The sequence below is a fragment of the Canis lupus genome, chromosome 19, assembly GCF_011100685.1.
Source record: "Canis lupus familiaris isolate Mischka breed German Shepherd chromosome 19, alternate assembly UU_Cfam_GSD_1.0, whole genome shotgun sequence".
NCBI classification, from domain to species: Eukaryota; Metazoa; Chordata; class Mammalia; order Carnivora; family Canidae; genus Canis; species Canis lupus.
Genome location: NC_049240.1, coordinates 14,919,972 through 14,946,664, shown reverse-complemented (window position 1 = coordinate 14,946,664; position 26,693 = coordinate 14,919,972). Strand labels below are relative to the sequence as shown.

The 26,693-nt window shown below is 34.1% G+C and overlaps 1 long non-coding RNA gene and 1 pseudogene across 1 annotated transcript; one reads left to right on the top strand and one right to left on the bottom strand.

Moving 5' to 3' along the window:
• The first annotated feature begins 5,171 nt into the window (after window positions 1–5,171).
• On the top strand, window positions 5,172–12,654 carry LOC111091110. The gene is made up of 3 exons (XR_005373945.1): window positions 5,172–5,280; window positions 10,904–11,098; window positions 12,386–12,654. It is a non-coding gene; the product is annotated as an uncharacterized LOC111091110 (long non-coding RNA).
• A 12,026-nt stretch (window positions 12,655–24,680) lies between these two features.
• Window positions 24,681–24,782, bottom strand: LOC119864517 (annotated as a pseudogene).
• Window positions 24,783–26,693: the final 1,911 nt, after the last annotated feature.

The window sequence follows — 26,693 nt, the reverse complement described above, 5'->3', positions numbered from 1 at the left end:
CATGTTGTTTTATACTGATAGTTTTGTGTACTTGATGCTTCCCAGAATCTCACAGCAGCTCTGTTAGCTAAGAACTTGTTTAAGAGAAATCAATGTCCAAAATTCCAAGATACCCAAAGATAAAGAAATACTTACATTTTAGTATAGATTATATAATTATGTAATGAAATATTATGTAACCATTTGAAAACATGTTTTTAAAGAAAATTAAATGGGGGGTGCCTGGGTGGCTCAGTTGGTTGGGTGTCCAATTCTTGATTTCCATTCTCATCATGATCTCAGGGTCTTGGGATCCAGCCCTCATCAGGCTCCACACTCAGTATGGAATCTGTTTGTTCCTCTCCCTCTACCCCTCTCCCCCTACTCACTTGCACTCTCTCTCTCTAAAGTAAATAAAATCAAAAAAGAAAATTAAATGGTAATGGTATAAATAATTCTCATGGGACAATATCAAAGTAAAATAATCTAGATACACAACTTATATAAATTTATTGTGTTTAAATCTTTTTTTACATATGTTCTAAAATGGGTATCATTTTATAATATGAAAAACATATATTATGTAAATATAAGATGAATAATTTTCTTCAAAATCACTATGGAATATTAAAGTTATATCATCTCTTATATTCATATATCATAAGGTTTTATCTACCATCTAGAACCTGAGAGCAAATGGCATCATAACTGTCTCCACATAGTTTTATCAAGTATTCATTTTGCTCAAATTGTCTTCATTATAATAATGCATGATGTATAATAGTAACACTATAGATGTTTACTCAAACAGAAGCCCTTGGGATCCCTGGGTGGCGCAGCGGTTTGGCGCCTGCCTTTGGCCCAGGGCACGATCCTGGAGACCCGGGATCGAGTCCCACGTCAGGCTCCCGGTGCATGGAGCCTGCTTCTCCGTCTGCCTGTGTCTCTGCCATTCTCTCTCTCTCTCTCTCTCTCTCTCTCTCTGTGTGACCATCATAAATAAATAAAAATTAAAAAAAAAAAAACAACAAAAAAAACAGAAGCCCTATCCTGAGAACACACAAAACATTGTGATCATACCAAGGACAGCACTAAGAATTTATGGCTAAATGACAGGCACTTCCTGCCCAAAAACAAAATAACAAAATGACTTAAATGAAGTCAATCTCCAGAGAATAAAATGTAAATATATTTTCAAATATACATAAGATACATATCTATATCTTGCAACTCTCTGCTTAGCATATTCATTCTCCTAGGTTTTTCTACTTATATAATACAATTATAATGCCTATTTTAATATTCTTGTCTATTAATTCCTATATATCTGTCAGCTATGCATTGATTTCAAAATGATTAATTTTCTTCTTTGGTGTGTTTCATATTTTCCTGCCTTGTAATTTTCATTGGATGCCAGACATTGTAAATTTAACCTTGTTTGGTGGTAGTTATTTTTTTTATTTCCTTGTACATATTCTTGAGTTTTTTCTGGGACACAGTTGAGTAACTTGGAAACAGTTTGATTCTTATTGGCATTTAAGATTTTTTTAGGTAAAAAAAAAAAAGATTTTTTTAGGTAGAATGAGAGTAGCATTTCTTCTAAATCTGGTCATTCACCTTTACTGAGGTTTGTGTCCCTTCTAAAAAAGATATGTTGAAGTTCCAATACCCAGTACCTCAGAATGTGACATCATTGGGAAATACAGTCTTTGCAGATTTAAACAAGTGAAAATGAGGTCACTCTTCTACAAGAGCCCTAGTATGACTGATAGCATTTTAATTAGGGGAAGTTTGGATATAGACATGCACAGAAATAAGTATGGGCAGGGGTTGGAGTTATGTTGCCTTGAGTCAAGGAACACCTGGGGCCAACAGAAGTTAGGACAATGATATGGCACAGATTCTCCCTCACAGCCCTCAGAAGGAGCCAATTCTGCTAACTCCTTGATTTTAGACTTCTAACTTCCAGATCTGTTAGACAATACATTTCTCTTATTTAAACCACACAGTCTGTGGAATTTTGTTGCTACAGCCCTAGGAAATTACTGTAAGAGAACTTTCTGAGCACTCTAACCCATATGAACAATGAGGTTTTCCAGTCTGAATGTGATAATAGGCACTGTACATTTTTTAAACTATAGAGCACAAACAGGGTTGCTGGAAGGAAGGTGGGTGGGGGATGGATTAAAGGAGTGATGGGGATTAAGAAAGGCATCTGTTGTGATGAGCTTGGGTTGTTGTGTGTAAGTGATAAATCACTAAACTCTACTCCTGAAACCAATATTACACTACATGTTTAGTAATTAGAATTTAAAGAAAGACTTGAATCAAACAACAAAAAAAACAGGCACTATTCTTAGTGCTCCACGAGGCCTGGCTATTGTTATTTCAAATCCTGCAAGATGGTTCTATAGCCTTGAGTAGTTTCCTCTCTTGCATATATTGATTTGTACTCTGTGGAATACTTGGGTATATCCTCTTTAGTCCTTCAGAGTTTTCTGTATGTCCAGTTTTGTTCTCTTCTGTGTTCTGCCCCTAGCTCTCAGCTCTGTCTCCTTAACCAATAGAATCCACCGCGCCTCACCTGCTTTCCCTTGATGCTACAACCTAGAAACTCTCTCAAGACTGTAAACGTAGTGTAATTATAGGGCTTACCCCATTATCTCTTAGGGATTACTGACCTTCATTACCTCATGTCCAATGTCTTGAAAACCATTGTTTCATACATTTTGTCTAGTTTTTTACATTATTTCGGAGGTTGGGTAAAACCACTCTCTATCTGGAGTACAGTGAAACTTTATTCTCACATAGGCATTACTTGTTTTTATTGCTGGCATATTTTTATGCATTTCTCCTCAGTAATTTCTCCAGAGTATCCAGAATGAAACTTCAAGACTTTAGGACGTGCCACATGCCACTGTACTTTGAGAGAATCTTAGAATAAAATCCAAAACCTATAGTATGTAAGCTCTCTTCCTTGGTCTGCTTCATGCCTATTTAGTTGACCTCATCTCCACTTCAGCTGTGATGCATCACCTATTGGCCTTCTTTGATTTCCTCACAGGCATAAGTTTATCCTCAGAGTGTTTACACTTGCTGTTCTCTGTGCCTGGAATGCATTTCCCAGAGATTTTCTCATAGTTGCCTGTCTTTCATCATTCAGGTCTCAGCCCAAATATTTCTTCCTCAGAAAGTATTTCCTAAGCCTATCTATTGGCTCTGGTACCCTGTTTTATTTTATTTGTACCACATTTCCTTATCTGAAGTAAGTTATTTAGCTTCCCATATTCTCTCAGAAAATAAATTCCAGGAGAAATATGAATTCTGCTGTCTTGTTCAAAGCTACATCTTCAATGTACATATCAGTGTCTATGGAATATTAGTGCTCATTAAATGCTTTTGAGCACTGGATAAATTGCTTTCAGAAAAGAATGCAGACAGCTAAATATATAAATAGCATTTTTACTATACACCCTCACACAAAAATAATATATTATTGTAAAATAATTATGTTTATGTTATCCGCTCATGTTGTAGTAGAAAGGAAATATGGTAACATTATTCTATAGGGATTAAAAATAGTATTTTACTTTGCACTACCGAAAAATATGTTCCTGCATTAAAGAGCGGAATAATCAGAAACTTCATATTAATTTAGAGTAAGTATTTATTATTCCCCATCAGCTCTCATTTCCATAACTATAATACCTATTATTGCTCTGCAGACACTTATCTTCAAATGTGACACTTGAGAAGGAAACATAGTTATATTCTTTTGTTGATTTAAAAATGGTAATGATTGAAAAACTCTAAGCAAAATATTTAGTAAATGAAATTCTTAGTGTTATATAAAAGAGCTGTAGCTACAGTATATCAGTCCTAGAACAATTGTATTCTTATCTTGTGGGAAATAAGGGAAATGTGAAACAAGAAAATAGAAAGAGATGTATATGTAAATTTGTGCTTCTACAGTCAGAGATTTGAGTTGAAAGTCTCTCCTAATATAGAATATGGCTTTTACATTGGAAATAGGGAGCACTATTATATCCTTTAGTGCAAATCAGTTTCTATAAGGCAAATTGAATCAATTGCATAAATGTTCTTTTAACTGTTACTACAAACCAACATTAACGGGGTCATTAAAAAGTAACTTCGGATACTACAGGGTGAAAAAAGAATTCCATTAGAATCAGCCAGGGGCATCTTTGTCCTTCAGTTCTGCTAAGCATCAGCCCTGAATTTCATGTTATGGTGCATAATTTTCTATATGTTGAATACTGTATGTCTCATGTGTAGTAAAAAGTATATATATATGTTCACTGACAATTTCATTGTATTTATTAACATTTGATTATTTTCTCAAAGGAACCCTTTACTCGAAAGGAGGAAAGTGGTGAATGTGGAAATATTTCTTGTTGTAGATAGATAATGATGTTCACACTTAACAAATGTTGCAACTGGAGTTTCAGAAAAGGGAAATCCACATATAAACTTATTAAAATGGCTGAACAACCTAGCTTTTTGAGGAAGGGGCTCATTGCCGTGGGCAAGTATTTCTAAATATTGAACTTCAGAATTATACATGCTTACATAGGTGAGGCTAGGAAACCAGTGTCTTCCCTGGCTAACTGATTAGAATATTTTCTCTGTGGGCAAGCCCACTCCCAGGAAGGAAGAAGAGGAATGGGCTATACTACATAAGGATCTGAGAGGTGAACAGCTCAAATGGTAAGGACAAAACCTCCTCCACAAAGGAGGTGTTCCATCTGTGACTCCTATATATGCTATGATACTTTCTACATGTCATGGTCAAAGATAGCTTACTAATTCTGTATCTTTATTCTAAGCTATTGGAATGAGAAGTGGTGGACAAGCAAGTTCCTTTTATCGATATAATCCATAATTTACACACATCATTTTGTTAACATTTCTTTTCTTTACAGTTTAGTTGCATGGCCACAAATAGCCCCATAAAGGAGGCTTGGTGGTTGTGGTATTGTGAAACATATTTGGTCTTCATCCATTGTTCCTGACACAAAGCTCCTAAAACCTTTGGGATTTCCTAAGTGTAGAGAGCAACAAAGGTGTCTTTTGTTATGTTAATGAGGTGAATTTTGGACTCTATAAGGATGAGGTTGGTTGCCAAGGGAACCAATAATGTGATTAGAAGGTTGGAACTTTCAATCCCACTCCCTTGACCTCTGGGGAGGGAAGAAAGGTTAGAGGTTGAATCAGTTTCCAGCGATCAATTATTTAATCAATCATGCCTGTGTAATGAAGTCTCCATAAAAACTCAAAAGGGTGAGAGCTTTAGGGTTGGTGAACATGTGGTGATTTGTGGAAAGTGGCACACTCTGAGAGCACATGGATGCATATTTTACCCTGTATATTTCTTATCTGACTGTTCATGAGCTATACCTTTTTATAATAAATTGGTATTCTAGTGGGTAAAATGTTTCTCTGAGTTCTGTGAACCATTTTAGCAAATTAATGGAACTCAAACAGAGATTCATTGGAACCTCCAGTCTTATAGCCAGTTGGTCAGAAGCACAGGTCACAATTTGGACTTATGATTAACATGTGAAATTGGTGGAGGGAGGGGCAGATTCCTTTCTAGGTAAATAGTGTCAGAATTGAGTCAAATTGTAGGACACCTGCTGGTGTCTAGAAAATTGCTTGTTTGGTGTGAGGAAACTTTTCCCTTACCAGCAGATGAAAATTAGAAGCAGAACCTTTATTTTATTTTATGAAAATTTAAAAAATAGAACTTGGTTCTTTATGAATTTACAATTTATAATTTAGACTACCCACAATTGTATCTTATATTTTTTTGTTTTGGGTATGCGATGTATATAATGTGAATCTACCAGTCTACAAAATGCCAGCTTCAAGTTCAAATAGCAAAGGAAACCACATCTACTTCCTGAGAATTAGTCATTCATCTTCAGAATTCCCATGAGTTTTTGCATATCTCTATCATTTCTCTTACCAAATTGAATTCTAATGACATTTAAATCCTTTTTTTTTTTTTCTATTTAGGTGGTTGTGATCACCCAAAGTCAGAAATTATCTTTTTCTCCTCAGTTCAGTGCCTGGCAGACAATAAGTACTCATTGAATGTTTAGTGACTTGGTAAAGAACAAAATCAGAATGTCAATTTATTACTTGTTACTTAAAATAATAATTAAAAGAGAAGCAATCAAGTGCCCTGACAAGCTAAAGCTAGATTTTGTTGCAGTGACACATACCGCCTACTACATTTTAGGGATTAACACAATAAAAATTTGTCACTCACACATGATCCACCATAAGTCGACACTCTCCATAATAGTTCTCTGCTAGATGTAACTGTGAGCCAAGATGCTATGACTCTATCCTAGTGGCTCTACCATTTCAATATGAAATGAACATTTTTGTTACAATAGAGGAAGGGATGAACCTAAGAACTCAACAGGCAGTTACATTGCCTTATAAAAGAGGTGCCTTATATCATGTTTGTTCATGTTTCAACAGTCTAAACTGGCAACACTGCCTTCCTAACTATATAAAGGGGCTGGAAAGTATATAGTCTTTACTTATATCCAAAAAAGGAAAAGGAAACCAAATATTGATGATTACTAATAGTGTCTACCATAAGAGTAAATCATAATAACTTAAACACCTTGAAGCAAATTTTGAAATTAGGATTTTATAGTCTTCATAAAGGAAACTTTACTTTGCATTTATCAAAAAAAATGAAGTGCGTTTAATTAAAAACAGTATTTACTCACTCCAGGTAATTTTCAGAGATTATAATTTCAACTGTTTTATTGATAAAAACAATAATTATGGAGAATGGAAGTCCATACATTTTTCTAGAAATACAAATTTTATACTTTTATGAGAATAAACCATTTGAAAAGAACATATATGGACAGCATTGTTTCAAATCTTTTTACATTCAATTTATTGTGTCTTATATCAACATTATTCTACAGACCTACGTTGAGTCATATTAGAAGAAAGCATGATATAAACTCACTCCCTAGAATACCTATCTTAGGGATGTTAAAAAGACCTGTTCTCTCACATGAAAGTTTTCTCTTTATCATAATACATGAGAGAAATTGACTCCAGATCTTAGAAACAGAAAAACAAATAAAGCAAAAACAGATCTTCCAAACAGCCAGTTTGCTTATTCTTTTGAGTGATATAAAAATGATTATACTTTGTTCTCTGTTTTGATCTCATCCTTGTGCCATGATGTTACATCCTCACTTCTGTCAGCTATATGGGTCATGTGGTTCAATTTCTGTTCATTGATATATTTTTGGCTATATTATTTTCCAGACCATATTGTCTTTCCATGAGACTCTCATGATTTTTTTTTATCTTTTAGAATTTTACATTTTTATAATTCTCTGAAATGGTGGAAGATGGTGAATAGATAATCAAGTTACTCCTATATTTATTTTAGGAAGAAATATATCTACTAAAAGATTTGACCCTTATATATCCTCTAGTTAGCCACTTTTCTCCTTATTGGCTTATTAGGAAAAACTCTTGTGTTTCTCCTCTACTACTCTTTCAGAACATTTCTGTGACCAGATATGTTTGTTTGTTTTTTTCCTACACTGACCAATTCTGATACCAGCTTGGTGTCCTAAAATTCAATGCAGTTCTACACTATGTATAGATGACACCATCTACCTGGAGTTAGGATCAGATTCCACAAGTTAAGGGCTTAGTCCCATAAAGACTGCTCCCTCTTCACACTCCAGTCACAAATCCCAGGTTGTCACCTGCACTTCTGACCAACTGGCTATAAATATGGTTCTCATGAGCCTCTCTTTGGGTTTGATAATTTGCTAGAATGGTTCAGATAATTCAGGGAAACACATATATTTACTGGCTTATTATATAATAAAGGATATGATAAAGGGCACAGATGAATAGCCAGATAAAGAACTACAGAGGGCAAGGTCTGGAAGAGTCCCAAGTATAGAAGTTTATATCCCCCTGGAGATGGGGTGCACCACCCTCTCAGCATGTGAATGTATTCACCAACCCAGAATCTCTCCAAACACCATACATTTAGGATTTTAAGTAGGGTCCATTAGGTCATGTGGGCATGACTGACTCATGATTGACTCATTTTCCTAGCCCTCTGGTTGGAGGGGGGTGGTAGGTGGTGAGGGCTGAAAGTTCCAGGCTTCTAATCTTGGTCTTTCTGGTGATCAGCCCATATCCAGAAGCCTGCCAAGAGTAACCTCTTTACAACAAAAGATATTCCTATTACCCAGGAAGTTGCCAGGGATTTAGGAGCTCTGTGTCAGACACTCCTATCACTCAGGAAATCACAATGGTTTTGGAGATGTGTCAGGAACTGGGGTCAAATACCAACTATTAGCAGGAACTGGGGGTATATATTTCCTATTATTTCAAAACACTATAAGTCAAAATCAAAATGCTGTTTGGTGATTGTAAAATGTGACTAAGAAAGATTGGTATATGATTTAAAATGCTAAAAGGCATCAGATTTTTTTTTTTTTTTTTAAGATTTAAACAACCTAATAATGCCTTGGTCCTTCAGTTATGGGCATAGACCATCATCAGTAACGGATTTGGTTCTTGGGCCTGATCAGGCTAGCTTCTTCCTGGACAGGTTTAAGAAGAGATGGGGGCATACCAATATCTTTATTTGCAATCATTTTCCAAGGTTTTCTTCCTAAATAAACCTTCTCTTTTAGGTTTATTTGCTATATTCCTTCTTTAGATATGTTAAAATTCTTCACTGCGATTACAATCTAGTCATTCTGGTATGGAAATTACTTCAAGTGGTTTAGAGATTTATGTTTATCTCTATGCTCTTTCTAAATGAATTGATTCTGTTTTAACTCAATAATGGTGATCTTTTTGCTTATTTAAGCATTCCATTGACCCGTTTTACTAAGAAAGTGGTCTAGACTCAAACATCTCTGGAAAATATTGTTAAATTCCTTCCTTATATAACCTTAAACTTTCTTTTTCATGTTTCTTATAGAAAGCACAATTGAAAAAACAATCATAAAAGTTTCTTGAAAAATTGTAATTTCCAGCTGAGTGTGGAAGGGGAATTTGATGAAAGGTCTGGTCGTTTCCTAAGAAAAGTGCATAGGGCAGCCCGGGTGGCTCAGCAGTTTAACGCCTCCTTCAGCCCAGGGCCTGATCCTGGAGACCCGGGATCAAGTCCCATGTCAGGCTCCCTGTGTGGAGCCTGCTTCTCCCTCTGCCTGTGTCTCTGCCTCTCTCTCTCTCTCTTTCTCTCTGTGTCTCACATTAATAAATAAATAAAATCTTAAAAAAAACTGCACATCATACATGTGTTAGCACATGATTTCAAAGATCTTCCAAAAGGCTTCTCAAAGAACACTGTCTTGGGGTATGTCCGTGGCTCAGTTGGGGAAGTGTCTGACTCTTGATTTCTTCGGGTCAGGTCATGATCTCAGGGTTGTGGGATTGAGACACCTCAGACTCAGAGCTCAGCACAGAGTCTACTCATCCCTCTCCCTCTGCTCCTCCCTTCAATTGTGCCAATTGTACTCTCTTAAATAAATAAGTAGAATCTTTTTTAAAAATTACCAAAGAACACTATCTTTTCTCTAACAAAGTCTTTTTATTTGGCAATCCTTTATCTATTATGTCTATGCAAAGAGCTCCAAAATCTTAGTCTCAACTCTTGAACCTTTTTTGATTTGCTTACAAGCATCTCTTACATGATGTTAGGTCTCATTTCCTCTGTTTCCTCTAAATTGTCATAACTTTATTCTTTTACCCTTCTTGTGACAGTTTACACTTTCAACTTTGCATTTGTGTCATCTCATCCAATAGACTGCAGTATCTGCATGGAAATTTAGAGAAGGGAATTTCCTATTCATGTTTACTAAACAATTACTGACTGGGGTGGGGGGGAAAGGCAGGGTGGGAGTGGGGGATGGAAACTATTCTCCACTTATTTTTTTTTAACCAAAAAATGTATAATTCATATATAGAGCAAAACTTTCAACCAGTTTCCAGAAAACTAAAACACTATCAGGTAGCTTTGCATTAAAATGTTAAGTGCTGGGCAGCCCCGGTGGCGCAGTGATTTAGTGCCACCTGCAGCCTGGGGTGTGATCCTGGAGACCCAGGATCGAGTCCCACGTTGGGCTTCCTGCATGGAGCCCGCTTCTCCCTCTGCCTGTGTCCCTGCCTCTCTCTCTCTCTGAATAAATAAATCTTTAAAAAAAAAATGTTAAGTGCTTAAAACATTTCTTCTGGAATATCAATTAAGATGGCTTCATATAGAGTAATGACCTCTCTCAATATCAGCTACATCTGAGATGCGCATTCCCATTTTTGACATTGGACATGCTTTTCAAAATGCCTACACATAATTCTAATTATGTGCCTGGGTGGCTCAGTCAGTTGGGCATTAGACTCTTGATTTCAGCTCAGGTCATGATCTCAGGATCCTGAGATTAGGCCCGCATCTGGCTCCACACTCAGTGGGGAGTCTGCTTGATATTGTCTCCCTGTCTCTCTGTCTCTGCCCCGCTCACATACTCTCTTTAAAATAAGTAAAAAAATCTTTTAAAAAATTTCTAACATTTGGAAATGAAGGCATATTTTTTCTATAAACATAACCCAAAACATTATATTTAGAGGTATGCATATTCTATAAAGTTTTGGTATTAAAAATAAAGAGGTATACCAGGAACAGGTTAAACTGGGAGACTTCTTGCTAATTCTTCCACTCGTAGTTAATAGAAACTAACTTGAGGTAATATAATTAGGAAAATTATTAAAAGGATAATGAATAACTCACAGAATCCAAGGATGAGCCCATCTACTAAGCTTTAGAAAGGGTGGTAATAAGAATCTTTTCAGAGATCTTGGCTGTAACATTCCCCATATGTTTTCATAGAAGAATCACAGGCCTGTTTTAGCCACAAGTCAGAACCCAGATATTACTCTGCAAATCAAAATGCCAAACCTTTGGGAGAAAGAATCTGATTGGATCTGCTTGGTTTAGGTGTTCTGCTGCTAGGCAAATCAACGTGGGCTGGGAAAAGTCATGAAGCATGAAGCTGACTGCTTATGGACTATTCATATGTGGCAAGTAGGTTGTTCTTAGATTCAGGAGGTTTAGCATAACAGTGTCAAAGCTTTTCTCTATTCCTTCTATCTGATTCATCTATAAATGAATGAGGGTGGATGATGGAACTTACTTTCCACTACTGAAACTACCCTAACTACATTTATGCAGTAGACATATGCTGAATTCATATTATTTCCTTTGCTTCCACATTTTTTCCTAAAGACCTGTAATATATTTCACAATCACTACTCACAGCATAGCACTTGGAAACATTATGATGTTCTCATTTCAGAAAATTCTTAAGTTCACTTTAAATTAATCCAATGTATTTTGATGACACTGTTATGTAAAATGTGTTGAGTTTATTTTTCAAGTTAAAAGTAAGTTGAAGTTATTGGAGTAAGCTTCTTACAGAATTATTAAAATAATGCAATCTGAGTGACAGGCAGTGGAATTTAGCTGAACTGTTATGAAAAGAGTTTGTTCTTTGTTTTGTTTTGTGTATTAAAAGATTGTAATTATTCCCATCCAGTTCTCTTTGTCTGCTTCTTTACAAGAATTTCCCGAGTTGTATGAAATATGGATGAGGTCCTTAACATCTGACTTAAAATATACAAATATCTTGAAAAACTCTAAAGTAGCTTTATTTGGCTTTCATAGTTTTAAAAATCTAAATTTGTTCAGAGATATACTTATTTTTTTCTAAAAGCTCAATGCTAAAGCATAGTTAGAGTCAAACATAAAGTATAACCTGGAAAAAACAACAAAATATAACCTGGTTGGAAAACTTTTAGTATAATATTTGGTAAAGAATATACAAATGTATATACCTAGTTTCATGAACATCAACTACAATATTATTACCAAAGGTAAATTTGAAACTTTATTCTTGCTTTTCCTGTCTTCCCCAAACCACAACACTCTATATTTTCAAAGTGAAATGGTTTGATTTGAATTGCAAATCTTATCACATATATAGTTTTATTCTTTTCTATCTGGATGAGTGACAGTGGTATATAAGAGTTAACAAACCTTATCCAGTTTTAAATACATTTCTGGTATTGAAAGCTAACAGAGCTGAAAGTTGAATGGGAGAAAGCTCAGCTCCTGTATTCATTCTTTTATTTGTGTTCTGAAAGGGCCTTATGGAGGAAACCTGATAGAAATGTCATGGCATTACTAAATAGATCGAAGTCCAAGGTAGGAAAATAAAAGGTTGGCTTTGCTGCTTTTTTTGTCATTTTATAAGGAATGGATAGTGCTTTCAAAATGAGGGCCTGAGGCTATGCATGTCCTTTAATTTCTCAGACCCTGAGAAGAAGCGAATCCATCCCTCAACGGTCTACTGAAAGAAACCTTTAAAGAAACTCCATGTCCCAAGAACACACATCTCTTGTAAAGATGACAACAAAATGGGAGGAAAGTCTAAATGAAGGAGGCATATATCCCTGCACACAGGGATAGCCAACACCCACTTGAGAGCTGATCTGGGAGGATTATCAGCATGACTGCATAGGAATTTATTTTCTGTGATTTGTTGTGCTTCATTTCACTGGAATATAGGGTTCATCTTTAAATTGTTCGTGAAGTAGAGTGATAATTTGGGCGTCACGGGAGCTTATAGCTTATAGCTTATAGCTTATATAGCTACATTGTTAACATATGATAGTCAAGTAAAAATACTGCACTCTGAGAAATTCCTAGAAAACTTAGCAATTTGTTTCTCATTTGAAGCCACAAAGTATTGTAGAAAAGTAAGGTCTTTGGAGTGAGGCATTCTTGAGTTTATATACTCACTTTATTTCTTTTTGCCTTTAGATAGGTTAGTTAACTTTTGGGCCTCTGTTTCTGTCCTTCTTAAATGAGGATGGTAATGTAGACTATATTAAGCTCTCTGAAGAATTAATTGAAATAACATAGGTAAAAACATCAGTACAAATTAAACTTATAGTTCTAAAGTAAATTTCCTTTTCCCCCACTGAAATTAATTTGGTTTTAACATGGATGGTTGCATTTACTTTTTTTAAACCAATGACAACAATTATAGAAGAATTTCAAGAATGATATAGAATTTTTGCCATTTAGAAAAATTTAAAATGACTAATTATTTCTTTTTACAGAATATAATTGTTAGTTATTAAAGAAAAATAACGATCTGGAGGTCAACTCTTAGGCAGAATAAATGCATGCTGCAACCTCTTCTTCAGTCAGTGAAGATTTAAGGAGCAGAATATGCTTAATGTATATCTGTCCTGAAATATGATAATATCTAAAAATACAGCAAACTTTTGCTTAATAGAGTAGCACTGCCACTTATAAGGAAATGATAAACAATTTTAGATTGAGAAAGCAAAACAGCTACAGCTTTAACCTAAAATTAAGTAAGAAAATAAGGTAAATGAAAAAAAAAGAAAATAAGGTAAATGATATAGATGTTAGCTCTATAGTTTAAATGAGATAATACCTATAAACAAGGAACTATATGTCCCTGTTTTCCTGGGGCAGTCTTGTGTTACATTTGAAATGCCAACTGTATTATTAATAGGGCTTGCTCTACTTTTAAAGGAACATTGTTAATATAATTATTAGAAGAAAACACATTTTTTATAAACTTATTTTTGGGAAAATCTTTCTAATTATGACTCAAAATCCAGATGCAATACAAGAAAATTTGGTAAGTTCAACTACATTAAAAAGAAAAGCTATCATATAGAAAAATACCATGAACAAAATCAGAAGAAAACTGAAAACATGGAAAAAGTATTTGTGACATATATTACAGCTAAAGGTCTAATATATAAAGGACTCTTTAAATACTGGAAAATAAAAAGACCAAATCCTCAATTTATTAAAAGGGCAAAATAATGTTCAAGAAAACTAGTTCGATTCATGAAGAAAAAAAGCCAATATATAACAACAGAAGTGGAAAAAGAGTAGTTACAACTGACACCATAGAAATACAAAGGATCAAAAGAGATGACTACTACTATGCCAACAAATTGGAAAACACAGAAGAAATAGATAAATTGCTAGAAAAATAAGACCTTCTCTGATTGAATCAAAAAGAAATAGAAAATCTAAATAGACTGATTATGAGTAATGAAATCAAATTGGTAATTTAAAAACTCCCAAAAGGCAACACTCCAGAACTGGACAGCTTTCCACAGATAAATTTTATAAAACATTTAAAGAAGCATTGATACCTATCCTTTTCAAATTATTCCAAAATATTGAGGAGGAAGGGATTCTTCCTAACTCATTTTATAAGGCCAACATTACCTTAATACCAAAACCAAAGACATAAAAAATAAATAAATAAATAAACAAAAACAACAAGAAAACAAAAAAATAACAATAACCAAAAAACAGGCCAATATCCCTGATGAACACAGATGGAAAAATCCTCAATAAAATATTAGCAAATTAAATTCCACAATACAATAAGATACATCAAAATCACATGAGATTTATTCCAGGGATGCAAGGATGGTTCAAAATCCATAAGTTAATCAATATTATATACCACATTAACAAAACAAAGTATAAAAATAATACAGTTAGGGACACCTGGGTAGCTCAGTGGTTAAGCATCTGCCTTTGGTTCAGGACATGATCCCAGAGTCCTGGGATTTCCCACAGGGAGCCTGTTTCTTCCTCTGCCTATGTCTCTGCCTCTCTCTCTGTGTCTCTCATGAATAAATAAATAAAATGTTGAAAAATAATAATAATGCAATTATCTCAATAGATTCAGAAAGAGCACTTGACAAAATTGAACCATTTGTGATAAAAACTCTCAACAAAGTAGATACAGAAGGAATGTATCTCAACATAATAAAGGCTATACATGACACCCACAGCTTGCATCCTACTCAATGGTAAAAAACTGAAAGCTTTTCCTCTAAGATTAGAACAAAAGAAAAATATACATCCTTGCCACTTTTATTCAACATAGTATTGGAATTCCTAGCCACAGCAATTCAAAAAGAAAAAGAAATAAAAGGCAACCAAATCAGAAAAAAAAAGGAATAAAACTGTCACTATTTGCAGATGACATGATAATATATAAAATCATAAAATCTCCACCAAACTCTATTAAAACTAATAAATAAACTCAATAAAGTTGCGGGATACAAGATTAACATACAGAAATTGGTTGCATTTTTGAATACTAATAAAGAGCTACCAGAAAGAGAAATTAAGGAAACAATCCCATTTACTGTTACATCGAAAGAATAGAATAGCTAGGACTAAAACAAAAGAGGTGAAAGATTCATACACTAAAAACTATGAGATATTAATGAAAGAAATTGAAGACAACATGAAAACTGTAAAGATATACCATGCTCTTAGATTGGGAGAATTAATATCATTAAAATGTTCATACTACCCAGGGTAATCTACAGATTAAATCCACCTTCCATCAAAATACCAATGGCATTTTCCATAAAACTACAACAAAGAATCATAAAATTTGTATGGAACCACAAAAAAACAAACAAACAAGCAAACCTAAATAGCTACAGCAATCTTGAGAAAGAATGAAGCTGGAGCTATTATCTTCCTTATTTCAAACTATACTATATTACAAAGCTAGAGTTACCAAAACAGTGTGATATAAGTATAAAAATAGACTCATAGAGAATAGAGCTCCGAAATAAACCCAAGTATATATGGTCAATTACTGTATGACAAAGGAGATAAAAATATACAATGGGAAGAGACAGTCTCTTCAATAAATGGTGCTGGAAAAACTGGAGAGCTACATACAAAAGAATGAAACTAGGCCACTACCTTACACCATATACAGAAATAAATTCAAATGTATTAAAGAATTGAGTGCAAGACCTAAAGCCATAAAACTCCTAGAAGAACACATAGGCAGTAAACTCTTTGACATCAGTCTTAACAATATTTATTTTTCGTCTAGTCTCCTCAGGCAAGGGGAAAAAAGGGCTAAAATAAACAAAAGAGATGATATCAAACTAAGTAGCTTTTGCATAGTGAAGGAAATCATCAACAAAACAAAACAAAACTTACTGAATGGAGAGGATATTTGAAAATTATGCTTCTGATATAGTTTAATATTTAAAATATACAAAAACTTACACAAATTCACATTTAAAATCCCAATTAAAAAATTGGCAGAAGACTTAAATAGACATTTTTCTAAAGAAGACCTACAGATGGCCATCAGACACATGAAAAGATGCTCAACATCACTAGTCATCAAGGAAATGCAAATCAAAGCCACAGTCTCACACCTGTAAGAATGACTATTATCAAAAACAAGAAATAACAAATGTTGGTGAGGATGTTGAGAAAAGGGAGCTGTCATACATTGTTGGTGGGAATATTTATTGGTGCAGCCACTTGGAAAAACAGTATGGAGGGTCTTCAAAAAATTAAAAATAGAATGAACATATAATCCAGCAATTCCACTTATATATATTTATCCAAAGAAAGGAAACACCAATTCAAAGAGATACATGTACCTCTAAGTTTATTGCAGAATTGTTTACAATAGCCAAGGTTTGAAAGCATCGCTTAAGTATCTACTGATAGATGAATGGGTAAAGAAGGTATGATATTACATCTTTAAAAAGAATGAAATCTTGCCATTTGTAACAGTATGAAGAGATATAGATGGATTTAGAGGGCCCTATGCTAAGTGAAATAAGTCAGAGAAGGACAAATACTCTATGATTGCACTTATATGTGGAATCAAAAACCAAACCAAACCAAAATAAAATAGAAACAGACTCATAGATACAGGAAACAAACTGTTAGTCAGGGGGGCAGGCAAAATAGGTGAAGAGGTACAAACTTCCAGCTATAAAATACATAGGTCATGGGTTCATAATGTGCAGCATAAGGAATATAGTAATTATATTGTAATAACTTTGGTGATGGGGTAGCTACACTTAGTAGGGGGATCCTTTGGAATGTACAAAAATATCAAATCACTATGATGTACACCTGAAATTAATATGATATTGTATGTCAATTATACTTCAATTAAAAAGGACAACTTAATGATCAGCCTATGGAAAAAATGATATGTAAAACATCTTTAAACATGTTAAAATACGCTCATTTTCACTCTTATTAAGAGAAATGCTAGGGGCAGCCCAGGTGGCTCAGCGGTTTAGTGCCACCTTCCACCCAGGGTGTGATCCTGGAGACCCGGGATCGAGTCCTGCATTGGGCCCCCTGCATGGAGCCTGCTTCTCCCTCTGCCCACATGTGTCTCTGCCTCTCTCTCTCTCTCTGTGTCTCTCATGAATAAATAAAATCTTTTTAAAAAATTTAAAAAAAGAGAAATGCTAGTTAAAACTACCATAAGACACTATTTTTCACCTATAAAGTGAATAAAAATTCAAAAGTCTATTGCTACACTCTGCTGGCAAAACTGGAGAGAGAAACCTCCTCATACATTACTAGTGAGAGGGCCAACTGGCACAATCCCACTTCTAGGGTTTAACTGAAGATACTACAACAGATATAAAATAACACATAAACAAAATTATTCACTGAATTATTATTTGTGTAACAAAATACTGAAAACAACCTAACATAATCTATTTCTATGGAAGCATAAATAAACGTGTGTGGAATCTCTATAAACCACTATGGAATGGTTTCTGAGACATACTAGCTTAAAAAAATAAAGTGCAAATGCCTCATACTCCAGTGTTTGTAAGAAAGAAAAAAAAATCAGAAGGCAATGTATGCACTTGCTATTTTTTGTGGAAAGAAGACTAGGAAAACTGAATTATGATAATAAAAAATCATTACTCAGAGAGTGGGAAGTAATGTTATTAATGGAATAGGGCTGGGAGTGAGAATTCATGGAGTTTAACTTTCTCTATGGTTTGACTTTTGAACCACATTAGTATTTCACATATTCAGAAATAAACTTATAAAGGATAAAATAGTCACTCCCATTCCATCTACAAAAACAAACCAAACTTCATTTCCAATTAATAACATACATTAGAAATAAAATAAAGTCGAGTAACTTTTGGACACAGTCCTCTGGCAGAACAGTTAGTGGTAGACATTCTTTTTCTTTTTTTTTTTTTTTTTTTTTTTTAGTGGTAGACATCCTAAGGAGAAAAATCACCACAAAGGAATTACAGATGACCCTTGAACAACATGAGGGGTTTGGGGCACCAACCCCCTGCACAGTCGGAAATCATATAACTACCAACTCCCCCAAGTACTTAACGACTAACGGCCTACTGCTGACTGGAAGCCTTACCAATAACATCAACAGTCAATCAACATGTAGTTCATAGGTTACATGTATTGTATACTGTACTCTTACAATAAAGAAAGCTAGAGGAAAGAAAATGTTATTAGGAAAATCATAAGGAAGAGAAAATAGGACTCACAGTACTTTAACTATATTTAACAAAAATCCCATGTATGGGTAGATTCACACACTTCAAACTATGGTGTTCAAGGATCAGCTATATTTTAGTTGGTTTATTGTTGGGGTATGAATGTAGTTAAATCTAAATCTTTCTTATGTGTGATATAGAATAGATCACATATGTAAACATATTGATATCCTCAGGAACCAGAAGACTCAGTGTGGAAGAAAGAAGATACAGACATCCAGTGGAAAGTGAGGAAGAACTCTGTGGAAGACAATGTGTGTGTTCTAGTTCTTTAGGAAGAGCTGGGGGCAGCCTGGGTGGCTCAGTGGTTTAGCGCCGCCTTCAGCCCAGAGCCTGATCCTGGAGACCCGGGATTGAGTCCCACATCAGGCTCCCTGCATGGAGCCCACTTCTCCCTCTGCCTGTGTCTCTGCCTCCCTACCCCCTCTCTCTGTGTCTCTCATGAATAAATAAATAAAATCTTAAAAAAAAAAAAAAAAGAAGAGCTGGAAAATCCTGGAGGAGCCTAGAAGCAATGATACAACATTAGCAATATGTACCTCTTGAGCTGAGATCTAGATTTTAGTTCCCACTAAAGGGAACTAGGACTCCTTGAAGAAAGAGTCTTAAATAAGACTTAAGTTTTCAAGTAATTAAGAATTTATCAGCTTGAGTTTGTACTTACGTACACATTTTCAGCTATGTGACCTCGAGTGCATTTTACATGTATATGTTTGTAAATACAAGTAAATATATGTATAAATACATATACATATAAACACATGTATATATGCATATATATATTTCTTCCATTATCACAATGAGAATTATTGCAATAGCTAATGCTTAAATAGTCTTTACTATCTGCCAGACACTAGGATTATTTCTGTTGTATTGGTTTCTTGTGAGAAAGTTGGTAATATGAAATGCAGAAACTATACACTAAAAATGATATACTTTACTTATATATTTAAGTATATTATAAACATAATTTAAGAAAAAACATATAAAAGTCATGACAGATAATATACTTACTTCCTTACACTTCAAAGAGATTTAGCAAATTAAGAAAAATACTATTAATGCCACAGAAGGAAAATAGCAAAGGAGATGAAAGGAACTTTACATAAAATAAGTTAAAATTACTGAAATAAGTAGGGGGAAAGTTTAAACTGTCTAAAAATCAAAGGAATATAATAAAAAGTGAGTTATAATGTGTCATTTTCAACTTAAAAATATTGAAACAAAATTATAAAAATTAAAAGCTAGTCAATCTTAGTAAGGGTTCATGCTAACAGCACATTAAATATTAAGCAGAACTCTAAATTGATATGAATTTCCAAGCAATTCATATAGGAACCTCAAAAATATATATAACTTTGATTCAGTAATTACATTCCTTAGAATTTATCCTAAGTAAATAATTAGGGTTTGTAGAAAGACACAGCTACAGTCATGTTCTCTCCAGGATTGTTTATAGTGCCAAAAACTTGTAAACAACCCAAATGTTCCAAAATGAAGGCGAATTCATTACTAAACATCCATATAGTGGAACACCATGCAACCATTACCAACTACATTAAAGGAAATTACATTCATTGTACATTTTAATTTTTTTTTAAGATTTCATTTATTTACTTGAGAGAGAAAGAGCATGATAGAGAAGCACAAGCAGGGTTCAGAGGGGCAGAGGAAAGAGAAGCCGACTCCCCGCTGAGCAGAAAGCCTGAACCCTGGGATCCTGACCTGAGCTAAAGGCAGACGCTTAGCTGGCTGAGCCACCTGGGTGCCCCTCATTGTACATTTTAAAATAATATATTTTTAAAAATATAATACAATTTTTAAAAGATATGTTTTATAATAATTCAAAACACTAGAAATCTGTATATAACAAGGTCAAAAGTACTTATCTCTAGATCTTAGTTGTAGGATGACTTTTATTTTTTATTTAGGTATGTGCAGCTTTAAGCTTTTTTTTGGTATTCTTTTATTATTGTAATGGACGTATATAACTTATGACAGTAAGAAAAGAAGATGTAAAAATAGATTCGAATTACTATTTTGGAAACAGGATCAAGTCTTCAGAAAAACACACCCGAGATTCTAACATTTCCTCTTCTTAATCCTCATACAATTAACTTGCTCAATAAATTTTAAATTGTACTAGCACATCCTTTCAGAGAGCTTCCTTAATTGAAGAAAAATAGCTGAGTAACTTAAAACCAATTTTTGGGTATTCTGAGAGCTTACTCTAGTGACTGGATGAATTTAGATCAGTAAAATGAAAGTTTATAACTCAAAATAAGGATTCGTTTATTTCTTTTTAGCTAAACGAATTTGCATTGTTTAATTATGGAACATACCAAAAAGATTGAAGAATTAGAAAAACAAATATTAAAAAAGTATGATAAATAGCAGTGTAATGGGCTGGGCTGAGGGGGATTGTAGAGAAAGCCTAAAGGCTGATGGGAGATCTAGTGTTATTTAGCCTCTTCACTAATTATATGAATCCAATAATAAGTAGAGTATATCTGAAAGTTTCTAAGAATATACAAGTAATTTAAAATATAACATATGAATAGGGATGTCTGGGTGGCTCAGCAGTTGTATGTCTGCCTTTGGCTCAGGTCGTGATCCTGGGGACCTGAGATTAGGTCCCGCATCAGGCTCCCTGAATGGAGCCTGTTTCTCCCTCTGTCTGTGTCTCTGCCTCTCTCTCTCTCTGTGTTTCTCGTGAATGAATAAGTAAAATCTTTAAAAATATATAAATATAACAAGAATATATAATATTTATGTATATTTATATGGATGTATTATATAAGGGTGTGTGTGTGTGTGTGTGTGTGTGTGTGTGTGTGTGCTGAGATATTAGGGAGAGATTTAGAAGTTTCAATGAAACAAAGGAGTTTTAAAGGAGACTAAAATCTGAATAAAAATGCCACATTCCTGGTAGGGAACCTTGAAAATTTAATCACCATAATAAAAGAGATCTTGTTATAGTTTGCTGTTTGCTTTTAAATATCTTAAGTTTTTCTTTGCTGCTTAAAGAGATGGTTGTCTTATATGAGAATTCCACCCCCTCCCCTATTTTTATAAGGTGTCTTGGGTAATGAAATTGTTCCACTGAGAAAATAGCAAAGTTCATGGTCATCAATTCTAAATCCCTAATTTGATTCCTCCATTTAAAAATAAATTTAGGAATTCCAAGCAAGATTTATTACATGTATCAGAGTATTAGCTCCATGAGGGCAGGGTTTTGACTTCTCACTGTTGTATGCCTAGTTAAATTTGACATTCTATTTCATTTATTATTTTATGGCATTAATTTTCTTCCAGATTATTGTGTTACTCTCTGTTCCTCTTATCCTACACCTTACATTTCTTTGTTGTTTTTGTTATAAAGCAAGACAGAGTCAAATATAAAAGAAGTAATTTAAATTTCAATGTTTTAATATCCCCTAGTCTTAAAACCTCCAAAAGTTATGTTTAATTACAAGGCCACCTAATGTTTTCATGGAGGATTTAATAATTCTTTTTAAAAATCTACTTATTTATTTTAGACAGAGGGAGAGAGAGAACCCAAGCAGACTCCCTACTAAGCACACAGCCTGCCTCAGAGCTGATCCCATGACCCTGACTGAGATCATGAGCTGAGCCAAAACTGAGAGTTGGAGGCTCAACTGAGTGAGCCACCCAGTGCCCCCCATGGAGGATTTAATAATTTTATTAATGCCTACAGGTTTCAAAATACCTGAATGATCAGAATAATGAGTAGCAGCATTTTGAGCAAATTCAACATATGATTACTGATGTTCCAATCTATACCCAGCTAGTGATATTTTTTGACTAAAGAAATTACAGCTAAGGTGGACTTTTATCTAAGAAAAACAGAAAGGCTACAACCTAGAAAACATCTCTCAGTCTGTGAGAAAATGATGAAGTTCATCATTAAGAGTGATGATGTCACTTTTGCAAGAATGCAAATCATAGCATACATATGTGGAAGTGCTTTTAGTTCTGTGCACTCCACCCTGTCCTGGCACCATCCCTAATCCTTCCAACAGTGCTGAAGACTAGGTACAACTAATCCTGTTTTGTAAAAGGTGTTATTTCTTTCAGTAATCTCTATGCCCAACATGGGGCTCAGACTCACAACCCTGAGATCAAGAGTTGTGTGCTCTGTGGACTGAGCCAGCCCAGTACCCCCAATTAATACCATTTTGAATACGAGTAACCAAGTAGAGATTATGCAATTCACTCATGTATGAAGTGAAAACAGGATTGAATTTGGACATGTTTATTTTCTAATCCCATATTCTTTTCACTTTTTATCTCTCTAGTGAAATAAAGAACATTAGATGAACACTACAGTGATACTTCCAAGTTTTTGCAAAATGTACAACAATAAAAATAATAACTAAAAACAAATTAAGGGAAGCTTATAATTTCTGTCAGGTGAAGTTCTGCTGTATGCACTTTGATTCATTTTAGGATAGTGTTCAGTAATATTCTGGAAAGATAAACTAGACATCCAGTATCTTGTAGAGAGATCACATATTTTGATTTAGGAACTTCCTGACTTCAGAAACAATGATTAATCATTTTCAGCTTATTCACATAATCTTTATTTACTTTTAGTAACTAAAATAAAATTCCTTATAAAAAACAAAGTCTTGGTATAAATAACTCTTAAAGTTTCTCCATATAGGCTTATAGTCTCTAATCTTGACTCCATAATACTTTTTGTAGCTACTGATTCAATAATTATGATTAATAGGGAGTAAAATTATCTTTTTTGTTAGAGAGAGGGAGAGCCTATGGCAAGCAGGCATGGGAGGGTATACGGAGGGGAAAAGGGAGAGGCACAGAGAGAAGAGGGAGTCTTAAGCAGGCTCCACACCCAATGTGGAGCAATGCGGGCTTGATCTCACAACCCTGGAGGTCATGACCTGAGCTGAAATCAAGTCTGGCACTTAATCAACTGAGCCACACAGGTGGCTGGTAGTAAATTATCTTTAAAACATCTCTATACTATTTATTTTATATAAAGAACCTCTTACACAATACATAAAAATATTGTTTTATGACATTCATGATTATTTTCTCTAAATATTGAATACTAGTTTTTCAAAGCTGTCAAAATGAAGGTGTTAATTGTATCCTAAAAAATAGTTAAAATTTATGAAATATTTTGTAATGTTGTTCTTTCAAAATTCATTAAGTTTCTAATACCTTATACTTTCCCATAATCTGGGTCTGAATTTTATTATAATAAAAATATAATTTCTTATTAATTAGATCAAAAAAACAACCCAAAACATCTGGGCTGAGTCTTTCTTTTTAATCTGCACTCTTGTGCTCATTTCAGTAAAATGTTGTTGAATAAAAACTCCAAAGCCAATCACACTGTCATATATATGTGTGTGTGTGTATATATATATATATATACACACACACACACACACACACACACAGAGGAAACATAATAATTCTTTAAAGAACTAGTGTTGATGGGAAGTTTTATTTTAGGTTTTTGATGTATTGTCACCATTTGGCTCTAATTATAAACTCTTATGATTTATTGTAGATTTTGAATTAACCTTAAATATTGAACATGCACTATGATTAGTTGGTTTACAAATTTCCAGGCTTAGGAAATTTTGAGTAAAGTTCCTTTCACAAAATAGATGAACAGCATCCAAGTGATGCTTCTGATATACCATAGAAAGAACAGTCTTGTGGTTCTCTGTAAACGCAGGTGTAGGGCACTGAGGAAGAGGACTCCAGAATGTTCTATCAACTTTTGATTAGCCTACAGTAACCAGATATTGCCAGGATAAGATCTCCAACTTCCTTACACACTTCTTTGGTGAATAACAAAGCAGTCTAATTAGACAGACATGACATGTCACATCTTAAATATATAACTTTTCCTCCATTAATTGTTGAGTGGCTCCATTACCTCTAGAGTAAATGTAAATATTACACTGTTCCTAATGCAATGAAAATTCGCACCAGGAATTGATTGTACTTTATAATGCATTTTACCTTTATTTTATTGTTAATATTAATAAATTCCATAGAGAAAAAAAATAGCATCATTGTAAACTGTTCCTGATTATTATGTGGTCATATTTTGGATTTCCAATTCTTCTATTTTGTCCCTATATTTGAAAATTTATAATAACACAGGTTTACATTTCTCTGCTTTCTTAGGTCTTAAGTGATAAGATAGGCTTGCTTTGTGCATAACATGTCTCACTTTATTAAACTGATAAGAACAGATAGTCCACTTGATCTTAGCCAAAAGGCTGAGAAGCGGTAATATATCTCACTTTAAAATGATGAGTTGCCCAACCACCTGCTCCAATGAAATGATCTTATAATAAGGCAGACCACATGCAGTATTTTAAAAACAATGGTTGTTTCTTCTAGCATAAAATTTAATGATATTTTGATCCATCCTGCAGATGAAAAGAAGTTGAAATACATTCCAACATTTCCCTTTCCATTTTACTTGATTTAATAAACCTGTCCAGCGGGTGAGACTAAGAACAGCCTCTTAGAAATATAGATCCATGATATGGGGCAGGAAATAAACTTGGAAAAGATTTTTCCAAGAGACACCAAAAAGCTTCCAACAGTTTGGAGTAAGGCAGATCTAGTCGAAAGTAGAGCACAGAATCTATTGCTTGCTAGCTTGTGACAGTGGGAACATTAGTCTCTTGGTGCCTCAGGTGCTTTATCAACAAAATAGGAATGCCAACTCAATTAGCTTTGTATTGCTGTGGAGCAAATTACCCCAAACTTAACGGCTTAAAACAATGCCCATTTTAGTACATTATCCCGCACATTAGGTGATGAATAAATCTAGATAGATATTATTCCTATTATTATTAACGGTTTACATGGATTTAAGTACTGAATAAAGACGTAAAAATAGAACTAATCAGTCACAGTGATTAAGCATGATTCATGTAATCAGAGATGTGATGTGAGATTTATTTTCTAAAACAGAAGTCTGGAAACTTTTTCTCTACTGCACCAGATAGTATAATAAATATTTTAAGCTTTGTAGGCCATATGGTCTTTATTGCAACTCCTTAACTCTGCTACAGTGGAAGCATGAAAACAGCCCTAGTAAATACATAAATGAATACGGGTGGCTGTGTTCCAACAAAACTTTATTTACAAAAACAGGCATCAGACCAGATTTGGCCTTAGGACTGTTAGTTGGCCCATTCCTCTTCTAGAATAGGAGCTAATAGGGAAAAGTCTCCACCAGTTCCTAATGTTATTTGTACTAACAGATTTTTCATTTTCTTTTTTTGGAAAGACTGTCCCATTTTAACATCTTCACTAGATCACCAATTAATTATATGAACAGTATAGGCTTTGTGATTCATGTTTCTATCATAATTAGTCTGGGGGTGGCAGAGGGAAGAATGTTTTTTTAAAAGGAAAACAGAACATGGGAAGCTTAAAGATGTTGGTTTTGCTCCTTTTTCTGGCCAGAAATATATTACTAAATTTCACTGAGGCATTTTTTTTCCCACCTAGAAGCTATAGATAAAAAGTTGCCTTTTATATTTCTTCCTGAAGTGTTGTGACAATGATTCATTGTGACTGTTTGACATCTATTGAAGAACAAAATTAACACACAAAAAACAGACCCAAAGCCATGCTTTCACTCGAAGTTAGAATCCCTGGTGGCTCCCAGGCTACTTCTCCTTCAATCCTCTTGTTGGTTATGAATCCTGATTGGATGATGTTCAAAATCAAAATTAATAATCCAGTATAGGATCACTTCAGTTACATTATTATCGGTTTATATTAATTTATTGACATATAGCATTTCTTGCTTATGTTTCACTAAAGCTATTTGATTAGGTTTTTCTTTCCCTATTTCTTTCTTAGTAAAAATTTAGCAAAGTCCCAGGCAGAGTGGAGATAATGAAAACTGAAGAGATCATTAAACTTAATTCTGTCAAATGTCTGCAACAAAGTAAGTCTGAGTTTAGAACACCGAAAAACTGGGGGTAAATTCCATTATGTTTAAAGATCACTAAATATAGCATATTGATTTATTCTGAAGGAATATATAACTTCTAGTTGACAGGGTATTAAAATTAGTACTCTCTTACAATTCCTTGTATGTTTAGTTAATTGTAGAAAAAAAGGATTTTTTTCAGAAAATTTGTTTCAATACATATGTTGACTGATACAAACTTGTT